This window comes from Panthera uncia, chromosome D2 (genome assembly GCF_023721935.1).
Source record: "Panthera uncia isolate 11264 chromosome D2, Puncia_PCG_1.0, whole genome shotgun sequence".
NCBI lineage: Eukaryota > Metazoa > Chordata > Mammalia > Carnivora > Felidae > Panthera > Panthera uncia.
Window position 1 is genome coordinate 21013921 of NC_064818.1, and position 19614 is coordinate 21033534.

Consider the following 19614-nt stretch of genomic DNA (forward strand, 5'->3'; position numbering starts at 1 on the left):
ATATAAATATATGTATATGTACATGTATATATATACATATGTATATGTGTGTATATACATGTATATGTATATCTATATATATGTACATATGTATATATGTACATACATATGTATATGTATATATACATATATACACGTATATATACATATCTACATATGTATATATACATATACATATATACATATATATAATATATAATATATATAATATAATATATAAAGGTAAAATACTTATACACTGAAAATCCTAAAACACGGATAAAAAAATAGAACATACAAATAAAAGATATTCTCTGTGCTCATGGATTCGAATAATTAATATTGTCAGATTGTCCATACTACCCAAATCAATATACAGAATCCCTAGCAAAATTCCAATAGCATTTTTCACATAACTAGAACAAATAATAATAAAATTTGTATGGAACACAAAAGATCCCAAATTGTCAAAGCAATCTTAAGAAAGAAGAGCATTGCTGGAGGTATCCTGCACCCTGATTTCAAACTATATTACAAAGATATAGTAATCAAAACAGTATGGTATTCAAATAGAAAGACACATAAATTAATAGAACAGAATAAAATAGCCCAGAAGTAAAACCATGCATACATATATGGTCAAAGATGGTAAGATATACAACAGGGAAAGTACAGTCTCGTCAATAAATGGTGTTGGGAAAGCAGGACAACTGCATGCAAAAGAATGAAACTGAACCATCTTACATCATACACAAAAATTAACTCAAAATGGATTAAACTTGAATGCAAGATCTGAAACCATGAAACTCCTAGAAGAAAACTGACGGTAAGCTTCTAGACATTGGTCTCGGCAATGTTTTTTTTTGTGTTGGTTGGGTTTTTTTGTTTTTTTGTTTTTTTGGTTTTTTTTGTTTGTTTGTATCAAACTCCAAAGGCAAGGGAAACAAAAGCAAAAATCAACAATTGGGACTACATCAAACTAAAAGGCTTCTGCACAGCAAGGGAAACCATCAACAAAATGAAAAGGCAATTCACTGAACAGGAGAAAATATTTGCAAATTATAAATCTGATAAGGGGATAATATACAAAGAACTCCTACAAATCAATACCAAAAAAATCTGATTTTAAAAATGGGCAGAGGATCTGATTAGACATTTTTCCAAAGATATATAGATGGCCAAAGGAACATGAAAAGATATGTAACATCATTCATCATCAGGGAAATGCAAATCAAAATCACAATGAGATATCACCTTATAGCCATTTGTATGGCCACTATCAAAAAAGCAAAAACAATAAATGCTGGTGCAAATGTGGAGAAATTAGCAAAATTAGTCAGAGGAATAAATACTGCCTTATTTCACTTCTAAGTAGAATCTGACAAAAACAAAAAACAAACCCAAACTTATAGATACAAAGAACAAAGTGGTTGTTTCCAGAAGGGAAGAGAATAGGGTTGGGGACAAAAAAAATGCAGAAGATCAAGAGATACAAACTCCTTGTTATAAAATAAATAAGTCATGGAGATGTAATGTATAGCATGAAGAATACAGTCAGTAATATTGTATTAAAAATGAACGGTGGCAAGTGGTAATTTGACTCAGTGTGGGGATCATTTCACAATGCACACAAATATCAAATCACTATGTTGTACATCTGAAACTAACATAATATTATAGGTCAATTATACCTCAATTTAAAGAATTGAGAATTTTCAATTTCTAAGTTTTTAAGAAAAAATACTAATCCAAAGGGATGCATGTATCCTGGTGTTTCTCTAGTAGTATTAACTACAATAGCCAAATTATGGAAACAGCCCAAGTGTCCATCGACTGATGAATGGATAAAGAAGATGTGGGATATATATAATGAAATATTATTGCTCAGCGATAAAAAAGAATGAAATCTTCCCATTTGCGATGATATTGATGGAGCTAATATTATGCTAAGTGAAGTAAAACAAGAGAAAGATATGATTTTACCCATATGTGGAATTTAAGAAACAAAACAAATGAGCAAAGGGGAAAAAAGGGGAGACAGGGAAACCAAGAAACAGACCCTTAATTATAGAGAACAAACTGATTGTTACCAGAGGGGAGATGGGTGGTGATGGGTGAAATAGGTGATGGGGATTAAGGAATGCACCTGTTGTGATAAGCACTGGGCGAGGTATGGAAGTGTTGAATCACTAAATTTTACACCTGAAATTAATATTATCCTGCATGTTAGCTAACTGGAATTTAAATAAAAACTTTAAAAATATATTTTAAAAAGAAATTATTACATGGTTACATCTAACAACTAATTTAAGATGACCCCAATGTTACTTTCCCCTTTATATCAAGTAAAATAATGATTTTTCAAACTATACATACACACATCTGTGTATTTTGCGGTTGTAAAAATGACATTTAACTATAACACTGGTACAGTTAAGTGTAGGGATGTAATCCATGAGGCTCACCATAGAACAATAATAAAGGCCACTAATTTTCAGCAAAGCAGTATGGTGGAAAATAGAGCACTGGAATAAGAACTAAGAGATGGAGGTCCTCTGCTGACTATAACTCTGAGTATGTAAATCCAGGCAAGTCATTTAGCTCTGGGGTTCCAGTTTCTTTATGTGCACTGTGAGTGGGTTCCATTACATGCCATCCAAGCTTCCCTTGATCCTGACATCCTACAGGCTGCAATCTGTTTCTCCCCAGGTCTACACCTGTTCAGGAACCCGGTGCTCACCAAAGATTATGACACCTCCAATTTTAGGAAGGCTCCAGGTCTCAACAAAGTCTGACTGATGGAACAGCAAGGAGAAGTCTATTTCTAGTCTTTCTCATAGGATATGAATGAAGCCATGCAAACAGGCAGGGAGTCCCAGACATGTGGAAGAGATTATCCTCAGGGAAGAGTATAACAGTGCACTCAGTTCTGTGACAGATTTGTATAAGGGGTTTCCGGGAAGACTAACAAGGGACCCAAGACTTCTGGGGGGGAGATGGAGAGAGGTAGGCAGCTGGGGAAGGTGCTGTTGATAAATCACTCCTGAGCACAGCTCTCCCAGGGTGGGTTAGAAGCCCCACCTACTGTTCCCATAGTCCCGTGAACAAATCTAAGCATTTGTCATGATTTATAATTAGCTGCATGAGCTGTCTGGGCAGAGACTGTGGCTTTCTGATTCATAGTGTATCTCCAGCATTCAGAAGTTTCTGACATGCTTCACTTGTGTTTGCTGGGAGAGGAATGATAACTTACGATGGCATGGGAAATATGAACACGAGAGTCACACTGAGAACATTCTACCTAAAGTAGCTGTAGGGGTGCCTGGGAGGCTCCACTGGTTAAGCGACGGGCTCTTGATTTTGGCTCAGGTCACGATCTCAAGGTGGGGGATCAAGTCCCACATCAGCACTGCGCTGGGCATGGAGGCTGCTTGGGATTCTCTCTCTCCATCTCTCTGCCCCTCCTCCACCCACATATGCTCACTGGCACATGCTCTCTCTCCCTCAAATAAATAAATAAATTAATTAATAAATTAATTAATTAAATGGCTGTAAATTTTAAGTAGTACATTTAAAAATGGGCTTTTTGGATACTAAAAAGGAAAGCTATAATTTAAGAGAACAGAGAAGAATAAGTTGGCAAAACAAAGGAGAAAAAAAGGAAAAAAAATGAAGCAGGAAGGGGGTTCTTGAAGAAAGAGCGCTTATTATTGAGAGATTGGAAAGGACAACTTCACTCAAATGGAGTCTACCCTATAGGTGGATGTGACAGGTGCTGGTTATGCAAATCAGAAAGTGCTTTTTCCATACGCTAGCAGCAAGCTCTCTGAACAGGAATTCCTAGCAGTGTTATAAATACATGCAATGGGAAGAATTATTAATTAGAACATAAGTGACAATTAAGTAAAAGAATAGCAAGAGTTCCTTATCAGTTTTAATGAAAATATTGGGCCTCCATTAAACTTTATAGTTATTAGTAATAAAAGTATGACCCAGTTTTATAAGCACACTTGAACAAGCCTTGATTTTATTCTGTCATTTATCTGCAGTTGACATTTTTAAATTCTAAGACATGGAATATTAAGAAAAAAATTCTTTAATGATATGTATTAGAATAAAGTAAATTAATAACTTCTCTTACTGATCTATTTATTCATGCAAACACAAAGAAATCGGTGTCTCCAATTTTCAGTAGTGTATGTAATAATACAACTTTTGAAAGATGCTTTTCAGAATAGAGTAACATTTATAGACTCCCTATTCCTAAAAGTTATGTAGCAACTGTCAGTCTATATTATAGTTTTATAAACAAAATTAAATACTTTTATTAAATTTCCATGCTATTTATGCTTTAATGCTAATTTTTAAAAATTTTTAATTATAAATTTTGTTTAATGTTTTATTTATTTCTGAGAGAGAGAGACAGAGTGTGAGCAGGGGAGGGGCAGAGAGAGAGGAAAACACAGAATCTGAAGCAGGCTCCAAATTCTGAGCTGTCAGCACAGAGCCCAACGCGGAGCTCCAACTCACAAACATGAGATCATGACCTGAGCCAAAGTCGGACACTTAACCAACTGAGCCACCCAAGAGCCCCTAATGCTAATTGTTTTAAGCAACGGAGCAGCATATATTTTTTCCAAAATTTAATAATGCAAATATGTTAGTTGTTCTGAAAGTTATTGCTATGAGCAGTTATGTGGCAGGGCAAGGCAATTAAAAAAAAAAAAAACAAGAAGACTTAATATTTTAAAGAGGAAAAAAACCCTCAACCATGTAGTGAAAAATCTATACTGTAAATCTTTGAAGACATCAACTGTAGTTTATTCATCCTGGATTACTCAGAATATCCAGTATTTAGCACATCACCTAGAATCACTCAATATATTATATGAAAGAAGAGAAACAGGGAGATGTGTAAAGGAAATAAAGGGAAAAAAGTAAAAATGGTCTCCAAGAGAAAATCAAAAATATCTCAGAAAAACATTTGACCCAACTCTTCATTAAGACTAAAGCAAAGGAGTTTCCTAACACCTGAAAAGAATAAATCAAACAAGGCAGAAAAGACATGAACAATAGTTAAGCATGATCAACGGGCAGGAGTTTTAATAAATTAACGGTGCTTATCAATTAGTGCACATAAGGACCACTGTGGGCCAGAGGGAGGACTACCTGGTAAAACGCATATCTCCAGGTGCCCACTGATCAATCTGACTTGCAAAGTGTATTTAGTGACCCCCAAGAATCCCTGGAAATTCGACTTAGGATCTTCACTTTTAATAAATTCTCCCAGATAATTTTGATGTTGTTGGTCCATAGGTTATCCTTTGAAACCCTGGGCATCTGATCAAAATTTACTATGAGATGAGAAAAAATATATACTTTAGACTTCAGGTTGAGGCTTTTTTCTACTACACCAAAAGAAAGTGAAATACAAAGGGGAACAAAGACCTGTGGGAGAGAGTAAGGAATTTGAAACAAGTTTGAAGTGTTTAATTATAGGTGATAGATACGATCTGGATTTTCTCTGCTTATCAGCTAATTAAAATGTCTGCCAAAAGTAACTCAGTTTAAGAAACTCCCTTAGGCCAAGTTGTCTGTCACATGGAAGTATAAATGCTGGGATCAGTTTACACATGCCATAGAAGGAGTGGGAAGGTGAGTGGGAAAGGGCCGTTGGGTGAAAGTCTGTGGAAGTTCTAGAAATCGGTCATCCCAGTAAGTAAGACAAAGATGCACCACACCTTAGACGAAGAGCTCTTAAAGATGTGAAGAAATGCTTAACAATTTCTGAAGTACAACTCACATACCATACAACTCACCAATTTGAAATTAAACTGTTGAATTCAACAGTGTCAGCACATTCACAGCTGTGTGATTTTAGAACAATTTATCATCCCAAAAGAAACCTCACACCTATTAGTAAACAGCCCCAACAATCCCCTCTCCACTCCCAGCCTTAAGGAACCAGGAATCTACCTTGTCTCAATTGTTTTCCCTATTCTGGATATTTCATCTAAATGAAATAATAGAATATGTTAGCCTTTTGTGTCTGGCTTCTTTCACTTAGCACAAGGTTTCCAGGTTCATCCACCCTGCAGACGGTAGTATGCAGTTCATTCCTTCTGCTGCCAAAAAATATATTTTTAAACTGAATGTTTACAAAATAAGCACTCATATCAGAGTGCTTATTTATTCATGTATCAGACTAATATAACATATGCCAGTGGCTAAGTTGTATAAATCGATCTTATTTGATATAATTTGACATTATCAAGCATATTCTTGGCAGTTTTGCTCATATTTATAAATAGACTCCCACCAGAAATGGAGGCCATGTACTATATTTTTATACTAAAAAATGCATTTTAATAGTGTATTCTAGTCAAAACTACAACACTTTCATTCTTACCATGGTTGCATTTGAAACAAGTGGCCATAAATCAGGAGACTATAGATGCTGGAGAGGATGTGGAGAAACGGGAACCCTCTTGCACTGTTGGTGGGAATGCAAATTGGTGCAACCGCTCTGGAAAGCAGTGTGGAGGTTCCTCAGAAAATTAAAAATAGACCTACCCTATGACCCAGCAATAGCACTGCTAGGAATTTATCCAAGGGATACAGGAGTACTGATGCACAGGGGCACTTGTACCCCAATGTTTATAGCAGCACTCTCAACAATAGCCAAATTATGGAAAGAGCCTAAATGTCCATCAACTGATGAATGGATAAAGAAATTGTGGTTTATATACACAATGGAATACTACATGGCAATGAGAAAAAATGAAATATGGCCTTTTGTAGCAACGTGGATGGAACTGGAGAGTGTGATGCTAAGTGAAGTAAGCCATACAGAGAAAGACAGATACCATATGGTTTCACTCTTATGTGGATCCTGAGAAACTTAACAGAAACCCATGGGGGAGGGGAAGAAAAAAAAAAAGAGGTTAGAGAGGGAGAGAGCCAAAGCATAAGAGACTGTTAAAAACTGAGAACAAACTGAGGGTTGATGGGGGGTGGGAGGGAGGGGAGGGTGGGTGATGGGTATTGAGGAGGGCACCTTTTGGGATGAGCACTGGGTGTTGTATGGAAACCAATTTGACAATAAATTTCATATATTAAAAAAAAAAAAAATGAAACAAGTGGCCATAGCCCATAATCTCAAAACACTTGTAATACATAAGGGGGCAAACAAAAGTGATAACAGTATTTCAAACAAAAACATAAATGTGCAACTAGTTTATGATGAAACAGCCACTAGGATCAAGAGCCTCACTGAGATTCAGTGAGTTTGATCATCGATGTCTAAACATATAAATTCTGAAAGGGCAGGTACACTTTACTTGTTTGTAGATAACATCCCAAGCATCCCAAGTCAGTGCAGTAAAAAAAAAAAAAAAGAAAAGAAAAAAAAAAGAAAATTAGTTTTTTGTTCAGTTATTTTGTTACGTGTTACAGGTTGTTGTATTCATTATGATGAATAGTTTTTAAAATAAGTTTCTTATGAAAATAATTTATACTCATTTTAAAGATATGGAAAAATTAAATCATCATCTGTGATCACCCTATTTAGACAAAAGCCACAGCTAATATTTAGCGCATTACGTTCTAGCCTTCTCTCTGAATAAACGGATATATTAATTGTTGTGTATATAGTTTGAGTCATATTTCACTATTGCTACTCGGAAGAACTTAAACCTGTATGTACATAAAATTTAAAAGGCCTTTAAGTATTTCACATTTTCACAATACTACTCACATGGTCTTACTTACAACATATCTGATATATAGTATGTACACGGGGTCCAAAAGAAAGCATATGCTTACAAATGAAGTACTAGCCGTCATAAGATAATGTTCCATTAACAGACTTCCTAAAATAAATTTTCCTTGTAAGTAGAAAGCAAAACAAAGTCCTGCTATGATCTGAAGTTATGCTCATGTATACTGAACAGGACAAAGTCTTCCCCCCCCACCCCCCACCCATTTATTCATCAGGGCACACAGGTAAACCAAGGTGACCTTGACAAGGTTTGCTTCAGTAATCCCAGCTTGTCCCTTCTCCACCCTGTTTCTCCCAGTGCACACCCCTATTCCACCTGTGGCACCCACTGCTTTCCACTACTCTCTTTACCCAAACCAGAGAGGGTTGTAGTAAGATGATACTGAGTTGGAGGCAGTAGCCTGGGCTATTTACTGGTCACAGTTCTAGCCCCTTAGATGAGCAGTGGTATCATTGAAAGCACAACTGTTTCAGCAATAAAAGCGAGAGCTCTTCGTCAGTGGCTCTCAAGACCCCTGTCTTGTCCAGATGGGCACCCTCTAAAACCTGGTTGGCACATTCTCAGTGTTCCCCAGCCCTACTGAACCAGAAACTCTGAGGCAGGGGCCAGCAAATTTGTTTTAACATGCATCATGCCTCTGATAAAAGTCTGACCACACTGCTCCATACTCCCTCTAACTTCCTGCATCTCCTCTGCTACCCTCACTTCTGAGAAAAAGCACTCAGAGACTCACGGAGACTCAGAAGGACACAACCAAGCCTCCCCCCATCCTTATTCATGACCGCACCTTACCCATGACCTTTCTCAAGCTGGTCCCTCCACCTGTGCACTTCTCCCACCCTCTCTCCTACTCGAGTACATCACTTCACGACTTCTCCTTTCTCTTTTATTCAGCAATATATTTCCCTTCAACTTTATCATTTTTATTAGCATACAAACTTGCTGTTATCCGCCCCCCCCAGCCAAAATAAATCCTTTTAATCTCTATTTCCCTTGCTAGCTACTTCCACTAGCTTTATAAACGGAAGTATGATTAATATACAATAAAATGCACAGATTCTATGGGTTCGGGTTAGTAAGTTTTGAAAACTGCTGAAACCCATGTAAACACCATCCAAAACAAATTGTAAAGCATCTCCATCGCCCAAGAAAGTTCCTTCCTGTCCCTTTTCGATCAATTCCACTTTATCCACTCAGGCCACCACTGATCTGATTTATAGAACTAGAAGTAATTTTGCCTGTTCTATGGCTCCATAGAAATGGAATCATATAGTCTGTACTCTTGCATCTGGCTTCTTTTGCTCAACATAATGTATTTGATATTCACCATATTGTTGTATATCAGTTATTTGCAATTTTTTATTCTTTATTACCAAATAATATTCCATTATATGAATCCACTATCCTCTGTTTATTCTTTCAGGTGTCAGTAGATATTTAGACTGGTTTTAGTTCATATTATGACTAGGGCTACAGTGAACACTCATGTGCAAGTCTTTTCTGAAACTGATTTGTGTTTGATAAACATATACAGTAAGGGAATCTGGGTTATGTGTCCTGAATAAACCTATTTTTAAGTTTCAGAGTCAGCAAAATGCACGAATACTTTTGCCCTTAAGGCTTTAAACTGTTCAATCAAAATCCCTGCCACTATGAATGCCAAGCTAATCACAGTTTTATAGTGTTTGGGAGAAATACAGAACTCCTTTCTTTATCCATAAATATTATACCAAACATTCTTTCCATTCTTTTCTATCCCCACCCTAATAATACTTTGTGCTTACTATGTTTAGGACTGGGTGTGAATAAAAACTGCTCAAGGAACTGTTGGTATAGAGGGGGAAATTAGACAGGATGGACAGTGCAGTGAAATATTTTAAGTGCAAGAATAAAAATACGTATCAGGTAAAATGCTTCCCAAGAAAAAACTGACCATATGATTGAGACACAGGAAGGGATGGTGACCAAGAGCACAGATCCAAGAGCCAGACTAAGGTCAAATTCCACTGTCATTGCTTTTAGCCTTTGAGCAGATGACTTCATCTTTGTGCCTCAGTTTCTTCAATGAGATAGAGATAGGAGTGGTTTTATATGTATAAAGCACTTAGAATAGTGTTTATGCTATTTATATACACATACATGCATGCTTTATATGTGTATTTCTATACACCAAGTAGTCAGCATTGTTATCATCATCACCGACACCACCATTGCCTCCTCCTTAGTTCTCCTGGGGACATAAAAGGAGTAGAATTTTGAAGTCTTTAAGAAGGGGATAGTGATTGAGCTGGGACATAAAAGTAAATGAAACAGCAGGAACACAGGCACTGTCAAGAATACCACTGCATGTTTGGGGGGAAAGTAGGAAAAACTAACTGAAATACAAGGCATGAGATAAGGCTAGGACATGGAAAGGAATTTCACTTGACAAAGGGGAGCTTCTGACTACAAGTCAGAAATTATCAGACGCATTTTTGAGAAGTTGAGTAGAGATGAAGAAATTGGAAGAGGCTGTAGCATGGAAGGAGAGAGGGAGAGAGAGGAGTTAATGATCAGCAATGATAAGAGCCCAAAGGGAGGCAGCAGAAACACAGACAGGAGAAGGAGGAGAAGAGGCCAAGAGAAGATAAGGAAGAATCAAAAGATTTTGGCTACTGATTGAGTGGTCAAACAGGACTCCTGGGGTCATAGCTTAAATGATTTGTCAAGTTAAGAGTAGAAAAGTTGGAATTCTTAGGTAAAGATAATCAGCTCAATTTTGGACTGTAATGGATTTGAGACTTTGTTGGCAGTTTCAAGTTCAGTTTTCCAGGAAGAAACTAGATGTATAGATATGAAAAGCTAAAAATATTTTGGGTTGAGTGTATAGATGTGGGAACTATTTTCACACATCAAGGTGGTAGTTAAGCCATGGGGGTGGATAAAATTATACACACACAGAGTATACAGTGAGAATAGGATTCTCAAACACAAAGCTCGGGAATATAACATTTTATTTTATTTTAAAGTTTATTTTCATTTGAGAGAAAGAGAGTGAGTACGAGGGGGGCAGAGAGGGAGAGAATCCCAAGCAGGCTCCACAGTGTCAGCACAGAGCCTGACACAGAGCTTGTCTAACCAACTGTGAGATCATGACCTGAGCCGAAATCAAGTCCAACGGTCAACAACTGAGCCACCCAGGTGCCCCAGAAATATAACATTTTAAAGTTAGCAGGGTTTCTGTTACTTGGTGTAGAAAACACCCTGACCGATAAAAGGTATCACTGGAGATGGAAGGAAATAATTAAACTGGAAATAGGAAGAGACTGCTATTATTGAAACCCAGAGAAAAAATAAAAAGCTTCAAAATGAAAAGAAGCAGAAGAGATATTATCTGATCTTTGAATCATGTGTACATATGCATATGAACATTGTTTATATTGACATATGTTTCTCTATATATCAACATAGGTGTTCTTCCTCTCTCTTGATCATTGTATTTATAAAAACATTACTAAATATTTACTCATTCTCTCTCTCCCCAAAATCTAACCTGATGCCTGGCACGTAAGCTTGCAGTAAATATTTGTAGGGTAAATAAAAACTGGTTCCAATAAAGTGTGTAATTTTAGGCTTCCTTTTAAAAATTTGATGAGTTTTATTGTTAATTAGTTACTATGGGAGATGGTCTCTCAACTACCTTCAATAAATACACACTTTAAAATGTAGGAATCTTGACACTTAGGTCATGGTTTCATATTTTTAATTACTCCTACTGAAAGTTAATATTATGTATACCATAGATTTGATGTCATAAATACACAGGTAGGTATAGCCTAATACCAACAGTGACTTTACCATTCTAAATCACCACAGAATAAGATTAATTCTACAGGGATTAGCAAAAATATTTACAAGCCTAGATTTCTTCTAGCTTTAAAAGAACTAAGAAATCTAACAATACTTTCTCCAAAGAATCAGAAATAGCAGAAAGTAGGAAGAAACCTTTTCTTCATTCTTTTGTAAGAGAGAGAAACCACTATTTCCTGTAAGATATATCCACAAAGTGGCAAAAAGTTCATATCAACAGCAAATTGCAATTGTCTTATAGTACAGACGGATAGGGCAACTTTAAGAAGTTCCATACAAAGCTTTACAAACCAAAACTACACTTCAAGGTCAATTCCTATAGAACTACACTAAACCCCTACGGTTAAGATTTAGGCCATGGTTGTAGAAATTTACTATTCAAAGTGTGGTCCATGGACCAGCAACATTGGCACTGCTTGTGAGTGTATTGAAAAGCAGATTTGTGGGCTCCACCCAGACCTACTAAATCAGAATCTACATTATTGACAGGACCCTTAAATGCTTGGTAGACACATGACCATTTGTAAAGCACACTTCTGGAATATTCTCCATTTGACCTCTTGCTTTAATTCTCATTGAAAGCATACCAAGCTCATGATTCATGATAGCTAGCCTAAAACTCTAGTGCAGTGCTCAGTTCATTGTGCATGTAGGGTTCCAGCAAAAAAGCAGAAGTCCAAGAGTCTGATTCAAAATCAAACAATAACATGACAGCTACCTTTTTATGAAGTACTGTGAAAAACACTGGGTATGATTTGTAATACTTAGATTAAAAAGAAAATTTCTATAATCTCACTGCAAATTCCAATATAGTAGAGGGAGGAGAAAGAAAAATAAATTTGCAATTATATAATTATAACATACAGTGGGGCAAAGAGTGTTAAAAGACATGGAGATTCAAGCAGAGAAGCAACCGTTAGTTATGATTCTTTAGAAGACTCCAGAGGCTTGTCCTTAATAATTAACTTATCTTTGCAAATCCCTGTTTCAGAGGTATGTAATAGGTGTTCCTATAGCTGATGTAATCTAAATTAAGGACAGATCCCTGATGTCTGTATGTTTCTTTTTTTTTTTTTTCTTTTCTTCACCACCTCCTGGCCCTGAGATTTCAATAGCAAACTGCCTACTCCTAATTTAAAAAAAAATTTAAGTAAACTCTACCCGACTCAAAACAAATCATCGTTAAAAACAAGCAAGGCAAAATTAAATGTATTCTACTTCCTATTTCTTTATAATCATTATTTCTTCATAATTAGAAACCTGCATGGTATTCCATCTCTGGGGAAATCTAATCTCACTTTTCTCCAAAATGACTTTAAGAAGGAAATCTTCCATATGAACATTAGCCTTCCTTTTTATTATTATAGCTCAATTTATTCAACTTTAATTACTTTAAAGGCAAGACAACCTTCCTTTCAAGATAAGAAACATGTTGCACTATTTGGTATACTTCACACAATATCCTGAGACCAAAAAAAAAAAAAAAATCATCCTAATTTACCAAGGAGAAAAATGTAAGGCATGGCAAAGTTGAATTGTTTGGCTAGTAGATAATTCAGAGGCAGATAGGGCCTGGATCTCCCATTTCTCACCCATTTGTACCACACCTTTCCTCCTTATACATTACAAACATTTAGACAGATGATCGCTGAAGATTACCACTGATGTTCACTTCTGAGAAAGGACTTCACACAGGAAGAACGTCTTCATTTTTGATACAACACAGGCTTTTGCAGGGGTGGGGCAGGGAATGGTCCAAATGATTTGAAATAAATGTGCGTCTGATATCAGTCCTATCAATGGCACACTCAAGAGTGATTGTGGTTGTCCTGGTAAGTAATTACATGGAAAAATGCTCAAAGGCTGGGGTGCCTGGATGGCTCACTGGGTTGAGCGTCTGGCTCTTGGTTTCACTCAGGGTCAAGATCTCATGGTTCGTGGGCTTGGGCCCCATGTCAGGCTCTGTGCTGGAGGTATAGAGCCTGCTTGGGATTCTCTCCCTCCCTCTCTCTCTCTCTCTCTCTCAAAATAAACATTAAAAAAAAAAAAAAAGCTCAAATGCCAACAATAGATAACACACAAAATGAAGTCCTAGGAAGCCACGTGTACAGATTTTCTTCTTCTAAGCTTGTGATATAAATGAGCATGACAATGTGTAAAGCAAAAGCCTAGAAGGGAACTCAACACATGCATGATCACTCTTTTAAACTTTGTTCTTATTTCATTTTCATATTCCCACAAGTGGCTCTCAAGGTTCTTCTAAAGAAAAACAAGAGGGCCCCTCTGTTTCAAATTTTGTGTAGTAATAATATTCATCCATTAAAAATGTTCAGTTGATTAGCACTGCAGCCTTCTATTTTAAATCAGAAGTTCAGGTCCCCTTCCCAGCTTGAACAAACTACCTAGGGGATTCTGATGCACAGAGTTGGAAAAGCAAGGCCCTAAATCACAATACAGGGATTAGGATGTACCAGACAAAGTACAACAAACTCAGGAAGACAAAATATGGTTGCCATAAATCACCAGTGAGATTTCACCCCTGCAGCTCAGACAATAGAACCTTCAGCATCTCTCAGTAAAACAAAATATTTTTAGAGGTTTTATCTGCAGTTGTGTCTTCCCCTCATGGGAGCATCCGTTATCACCGTCAGACTCCTGACAATCCACCCACAATCCCTACCTCCAAATTGCCTCTCAACCTCTTTTCTCCTCCAGTTTTTTCCTAAGCCTCTTTCCCATCTCCACCTCCCTACCCCCAGATCTTCACCTCCTTTGTCCTTGAACTGGTACTCTCACTCCTGAGGTATTACTGTAGCTCAAAGAGAATTTCATAAGAAAACAAACTCCCATTTACAAATCATTTTTTTTGTGATGGGCATCTCCTTAAATATGCTGAATCTGGGCAGAACACTGCTTCAAAGAGAGGATTTGGAAATGAAATGGCAAATCTGAGGTTAGCTTATTTTCACATCTAACAATAAATTGTGCAATGCATCCATAAACTCTTATTCAACATTCTATCCCATTCCATTGTCTTTAACTGACTTGACTGATTTCCCCAGGTAGACTGCCATTCAAAAAACTAGTTATCATTATAAGCTATTAAAATACCAAGTTTCAATGTGGCCATTAAAATAGATTTGTAAAAAGATCAATATAGACATATTAAGGATAAAGATGAGAAGAATTTCACACTGACCCAATGAAAATGATTGATTTCAATGAAAATATGCTTGTCACATCAAGTAATTTAAACGATCTAGTCACATTATCTTCTTAGTCACAGTGTAGTAAAGTGGCAATGAACTACTGTTCATTTATTCATTGCTATAGTCAAAGTCCCACTTGTATGGTCCTCCACGATGCTGTAAGGAAGCTAGATTAAAATGTGTTCCTGCCCTCACAGGGTCCAGTGGCCTAGATATGTTTATAAAAATTAATTGGCCAGTATCCTAGTTACCTGACAAAAATAATCTCCTTCAAAAAGGTCATGAATAAAGCCATATAAATTATTTCTTTTTTTTGTTTTTTTTTTTTGTTTTTTTTTTTAATATATGAAATTTACTGTCAAATTGGTTTCCATACAACACCCAGTGCTCATCCCAAAAGGTGCCCTCCTCAATACCCATCACCCACCCTGCCCTCCCTCCCACCCCCCATCAACCCTCAGTTTGTTCTCAGTTTTTAACAGTCTCTTATGCTTTGGCTCTCTCCCACTCTAACCTCTTTTTTTTTTTTTTTCCTTCCCCTCCCCCATGGGTTTCTGTTATGTTTCTCAGGATCCACATAAGAGTGAAACCATATGGTATCTAAGTGAAATAAGCCATACAGAGAAAGACATATAAATTATTTCTAAAGAGTCCCAGGAATCTTATGCCATGATGCAAAAAAGAAATTCAGTTTGTTCATATCCAGTATGATCTGGGTTCCTGTGAGTAGAAATTATCAGTCTTCCATAAAGCATATGATTTATAGTGCTAATTACATACATGTTTCTATACATACATGTTTTCATCAATAGTCAGAAAAGGAAACTGAGAAGCTCAGCTCTTAAAAACTGAACAATTTGTGAGACGTTAGAAATGTCCTAATCAAGGAGTCAAATATCCAAATTGTATCAGTTTGGTTTGACCTTTTCCATCCAGATCAAAATGTGAGAGACATTGAAGGAAAACACCAGTTTAATAAAAGCTACTTAAAACAAAATGTTCCCCCACTGCTGGCACCTCTTCCCCTCCTATGTTCAGCCTGCAGTGTGCATGCATGGTCTATAGAGAAGCCAGATTCTAAGAGCATCTGAATGCTACAGTTCTGAGGGACTTGTTCAAAGACAGGAAAATGGAAAGCTTGGCCCACTTTAGTGGAATATTTTAAGCTCAAGTTAGTGTCTTATTAGTATAAAAAAATCTCAAATATACACAACATATAGAGGGCTGCATAATTAATCTGTGAAGCTAAGTAGTGGGTGCACAGTGGTTATCAACATAAAAACAATCTCGTTCTGGCCAGAGGGCTCACAATCCCTCCCACACAGACACCTACTAAATTATTTTAAAGAATTCAGAAGTATCTTTCAGAAATATCTAGGTTAACTAAATGCCACCTATTATAAAACAGACAACTACAGCACTTACCGAAATCAAGAGATCTTGACTAAATTACCTGAGCTGCTGCTGCACCTATTATTGACCAGAAAAAGCTAGAATGTTTGATTTACCCACTGATAACACAGCATTACAGATAGGGAAGGAAGATCAAGGCTTGCACTGTGTGACTGGAGTAGTCCCAAGAAAAATGATCCCTGACCGCAATCATTCTTCCCCCATACCTGTCCCCCAAATCTGTCTTACTAACTAAATTTGTACCACAAATGCTATTCATCTGGGTTTTGTAAACTGAATTTTGGGAAGGGGTAACACATTAAGCAGCTGTCAATCATATACATCCAACCTCAAATTAATCTTTTGGCTTTTTTTTGGAGACAACTAGCATGATGAAGAAACGAGAGTTTTGGTTTGTGTGAAGAATTAGGAATATATTTTAAACACAGATGAACTGAGGTTAGCAGATACCTTGTGCACAGAATAAAAGGCAATGGGGGGTGGGGAGATGGAAACACAGAAATGGTGGGAGGGTTCCAAAAGCTATTCAACTGTTGGACACCTCCCAGGCCCCACCAACACACTAAGGGCAGGCACTGAGAACACATGCCTGAAAACAGAGCAAGGTTTTGAGACAACAGAGAAACCCTACAGCAGTGATTTTTGAAGGCAGTAAGGGGATCACCAGCACTGACACGACTGAGATCGTTTTCGATACAGATTCCCAGGCCCTAGCCCATACCACGCCCCTCCCCCCCTCAACTGCCCAGTCAGAATCTCTACTGGTGAGACGTAGGAATCTGCATTTTATAACAAGTACTTCAGGTAATTCCTACAATGCTGAAGTTTGAGGACCACTGCTCTAGAAGGTTTTAGCACCTGTCCTTGAAGGACTCAAGTAGTCACTTTGAAGCCTCTCTGCACACATACCTAATACAGCGCTTCTCAAGGAGATAATTGAGTGCGGTAACTTTATCCCTTTATTAAACAGATGTTACTATTTGAAAATGCTAACTACCTTGAGAGATGCAAAAACCAGATAAATATTCTGCCTTCCAGGACTTTACATTCTCAACTTAATTATGTCATCATTAAATTGGGTCACTAAGAAGAGAGCATAAAGGATGTCATAAAAAAATTCAAAGTTATTCTTTACCAATAGGTGAATTTGCTGCAAGTCCAAATCAACACATTTCTGAGAGCTTTGACTTTAAGTTAAGGCAAAGAGAAAGGGGGTGAGGAAGGAAGGGAGCTGAGAGCAGACACGAGGTGAGGGGACAGAGTGTACATATCAGTACTGAGCCCTCATTCTAATCTACGTCCTAGCAGAATGAGAACTATGTTACAGGGAACCCCCTCCCAAGGGGAGTGCATTTTTCTTTCCATATTATCAACCATGGTGCTGCCAAAGGAGAACACACTTCACAGAAGGGGCAGCACTTCACAGTGAAGAGTAGTCCTTTCCAAGAGGACACGTTCCAGAACTTGTTCTAGATACTGGAGAAGATCTGAATTCAACCAAAATAATAAACAGAAAATACTTTATCTAATACTTTTGACAGCTAGAAAAGTCTTAGCCCACGTGGCAAAGCTTTCTGAGGCCTAGGGGATGAGCTGACAGTAACCACAGTGCCAGAGCTCTGCCACAGTTGAGGTGATCACAGTCATAATCACAACTTCCAGACCACAAGATGCAAGTGTTTACCTTAATAACAGCATGGCTCATAGCAAAGAGGAGCCAGTAAGAACTCCCTAAATTCATAACAGGATTTGAAAAGCAGAGAGTTCATATAGAAGATAATACACAGCTCCAGATTTACACAGATCTGAGTCATGTTCTAGTAGTATGACCTTAGGCCTCAGTTTCTTCATCTGTGAAATGGAATAATAATACCACACACTAAACAAGTGTTATGAAGATTACATGAAATATCTATAAAAAATGTTTGGCAGAATACTTGGCACTAAAGAAGGCTCTCTGGTTAACTAATCTAACTACAACCTTTTGGTTCATCATATATATTTGCTAGAAATTACATATGCATGTTTAAGTATGTAGCCTTAAGTTTGTAACTTTATACATTTGAAAGTTTGTATCCATTTTTACTCATGTAGAAAGACAATCAGCAGACAGGTTGATTGTGCTTCTGTTGATATGTTCTCTTTAAACTTATTAAATTTAGTTTTTATCATTAGAGGACTCTGGCACACAAAGAGCAAATTTTTGAATAAATAACTATCACTACTCAAAAAAAACCCCAATAAACTGATGGAGTCCAAGTTATAAATACAGATCTGACAGAATTCACTACGAAGGTTTTAATGAAGGGAACAGCCATTAGTTACCATCAATAGTAAAACAGCAGTGATGACATTCTTTGATCATTTCCTACATATAAGAACTAGGAAAGCACTTAAGTAGACTGTCTCACTAAATCCTCATAACAATTTTTAAGACCAAGGTCTATTTTCACCATTTTACAGATCAACAAAATGGGGCTTCTCAGAAATTCGTGTAAATTTTCTAGAATCACATGTGTAAGAACAATTTTGGTCCACCCAGTGTGAGCCTGGAGCCTGTGTTCTTGACCAGAAAGCTATACTGCTTAAAATCCAGAACTGGACTTCTGCATCTCCAAATCCAAGTTCATTCCATGTACTATGGAGCCTGGATAGGTACTATCACTATAATTCAGCCTATTAGAAACCAGAGTCAAAATCCCATTAGATTTCACATTCTCCTTTTAAAGTCTCCCCACTTTTACAATGAGAGGAGGCCTTCACAAGCTGTTTCCCAAGTGTTCATATTTCCAGATGAGATGCCCATCCACAGTGAAAACATTCTTCAGATGGTACCCTCTGGAACTATCATTTGGCTGGGTGACAATGAGTCTTCTATTATCCTTTCCAGCTAATGGGATACCTTAACTCCATTCCATTACACTTTTTTTAAAGGTCCATAAAGAATGATCCTGAAAGTGAGAATTTCATGTGTTATGACTAAGAGATGATGAATTAAAATATCAAAATATAAGGGGCAACAAAATGGATCTACCAGGGTTTGTAAGCAAACCAAACATCCATCATCATGTTTTCTTGTGATCTCTTTTACTCCTAAGTGATATGTGTTAGATGTTTACCCAAAACCTGAATGCATTTAATATAGCAATGGTAGGAAAAACCTTGATGGGCTAAGATCCTAGTGGCAGGTCTGTGTAACTAGGATCTCTCTAGCATGAGGATATCTGCTCATAACAGGGCAGTGTGTGGGCTGCAGCTTCCATCTAGCTGGTCATTTACAATTTATGACAAATATGAGGAATGCAGCTTTCTTTATGCATTTAGAGGCATTAAGTGTCCACTTTTCTTCCAGTATTTCCTGCATCAATTAATTGAAGTTGACT